The sequence below is a fragment of the Electrophorus electricus genome, chromosome 3 (genome assembly GCF_013358815.1).
Source record: "Electrophorus electricus isolate fEleEle1 chromosome 3, fEleEle1.pri, whole genome shotgun sequence".
In the NCBI taxonomy this organism is placed as follows: domain Eukaryota; kingdom Metazoa; phylum Chordata; class Actinopteri; order Gymnotiformes; family Gymnotidae; genus Electrophorus; species Electrophorus electricus.
Window position 1 is genome coordinate 3,362,501 of NC_049537.1, and position 2,500 is coordinate 3,365,000.

A 2,500-nucleotide genomic window follows, 5' to 3' on the forward strand; every position below is an offset into this window, starting at 1 on the left:
TGCTGAAACAATAGCGATTTATTCTAATTACTTCTCGAGAGCTGTCCGCTGTCCGTGCTGCAGACACGGATCCTAGTAAGGAGAGGAGAAGAGCCCTAAGCAACATGGTAGATGACTAAACAATAAACAGCAATACAAATCCAGCTCTTCTGTACTGGCGAGCACATCTAGCTTGAAGGATGTTCACGGCACGTCCGCTTTTCCCATTCAGTACTGAAACGGCATTGTCAAAGCGAACAAACGGACCATTGCGATGCACGTAACCGTCGACACTGTGGATGATGATGAAATAACAATAAGAGAAATGGCGAGACAAACCGGGGCTTGTACGCTCCATTAACGAGACACAGCACACGATGTGTGCTTTTAAACAATAAGCGTGTTCTTGCTGTTATTAACATGCTAAAATAGACGTGTTGTGTAAGTTTTGCACAGTATCTTTTTTTTTTTTTGTATATGTATATTTCATTGTAGAACTGTTGCTTGGTAACAATTTGATACATCGGTTTGAGATAAAATGTGACCGTAGAGTTTAAAGTCCCACTGTGCTGTAAGAATAAATGACTTGGCCTGGGTGGTTGGAGCTCAGAGCAGTGCAGGCTAGCGGATCTTGTTTTCCTCCACTGACGGTCAGGCTGATAAATGCCCTTTTCCACTCTACCCAAGCGATTCTCATAGCCAACAAATTTTATTTCAGAAATATCTAATCCACCTAAATCACGGAGGCAGCAGAGCTTTAAACTAACTAGATATTTTCTGACAAGAAAGTGAGCTCCCCTGGGGAGTGGTGTTTGATGCCATGGGAGAATCCCAGGAGAGTCTGTCAGAAGCTGCAGCTCTGCCTCGGTGAAGCGACGACAAGCCGGGGATTTGAATTCTTCTCCACACCGCTGGGTTTCAGCAGGTATCAGTCAGGAAGCGCTTGCACATGAACTCGGTAACCTCAGACGGAAATGAAGAAGTAATGAACTGTGGTCGACACCCGTGGAGGACCTTGGCGCCTCTGGTGGTCACTGGAGAAACTACTTCCAATACTATTATATATTTCCACTAACCCTGGAGAGTGCTGGGCATCTTAATGTGGTAAATCGCTGTAATCCATTGTATCCTAAAATATCAAACTTGAGTCTTGAACGAAAATCTCTACGTTCACGTTATATCAAACATGGGGGGACGGACAAACATCGATCTGTTATAAATAGAACTTCCACTTCAGTGCGACTTCGTTGTCTTGTCCTTTCAGTACGAATCATTTAACCTAGAGGCCGCCACTCGGTACGCTGGTGCCGCTGCCGGCGGGACTCTGAAACAAACAGGCGAGCGAACATGTAATCTGTCAGAGGAAATGTTAACTGCTACGCCCTGTATCCAGTCATCCCTCTTCTGTGGGTGGCACAGGTGATTAACTGAAAAACGTCCTAGGTCCCCATGCGCCACCAAATGACACCAGATTAAATATTTACCAGGACTAAAATTAGCGGGACTACCGCTCCACCGTCCATCAGGAAGCCAGTGACGGAGCTTTGAGCCAGCCGTCTCTGTGGGCCTCAGGCCTCAGCGGCGGGGCTAAGTTCAGCACCCTCCCCCTTTAGTATAAGCAGAGTCTTAATTGCTTATTTGAGTTTAATTAAACGCTTATGACTCCTGTTGCAGTTTCTGTTTTGACACAAAACACGTTTCACTCCAATTTAGCTGTTAGTATTTTTTACTTAAGTAGTGTGCCAAATATTAATTACCCATAATTCAATATACACAACACCTAGGGTGTGGAATTTGTGATGTGTGATGTATTTGACATGTGCTCAGAAAAACAATTATAGTTTACCCCCCCCCATGAACTATTATCTCCAGTACGCACTCACACTCACACGCGCACACACACACACACACACACACACACACACACACACCCACCTCCTTTGTTTGAAGGAGCAGGATGGCAACAGTAAATTCATAATGCTTTAGACATGGCCCTGTGTGCACTGTGCATTTCCAACCCTCCTCTCTGTAAAACAGACACTAAGCTCAGTCTTCCAGCAAATTAGCATTTAAATGACTTGTGACTGCTATTGCTTACAAACTGTGAAGTCCCGTTATCTTCCATAAACCCTGCCCTCACCCTATACTTCACCGGGAGCACAGAAAAATATTTAAGCATTTCGAGTGTGTGTGTGCATGTGTGCGGGCAAGCGCATGTGTGTGTAACTGTCAGTGTGTATTTTTGTCTGTGTTTTAGTTTCTGTGTGTATATTACGTGCCGTGTCATGACGGCTGCAGAATATTTCCTGGCATTTTTGATTGCATATTGATTATCATCAAAACAAACACAGGTGTTTTAAACAATGTCTTTGATTGTTTAATCCCAAAAAAATATTCACCTTCCTGTTATCTTTTGTCTGGTGCAGGTTATAGTCACTATGCTTAAAAATGGCTGATATTTCCAGGCTGCAATTTTATTATTTGAACTGTTCTAACATTTTAGCAATTACACATTTAGCTG

The 2,500-nt window shown here is 43.6% G+C and overlaps 1 protein-coding gene across 1 annotated transcript in view; it reads left to right on the top strand.

Annotated features, from left to right (window-relative positions):
* Positions 1-2,500, top strand: part of rab6ba (RAB6B, member RAS oncogene family a) — a 53,150-nt gene that overhangs the window by 23,880 nt on the left and 26,770 nt on the right. The gene's annotated exons all lie outside the window — the stretch shown is intronic.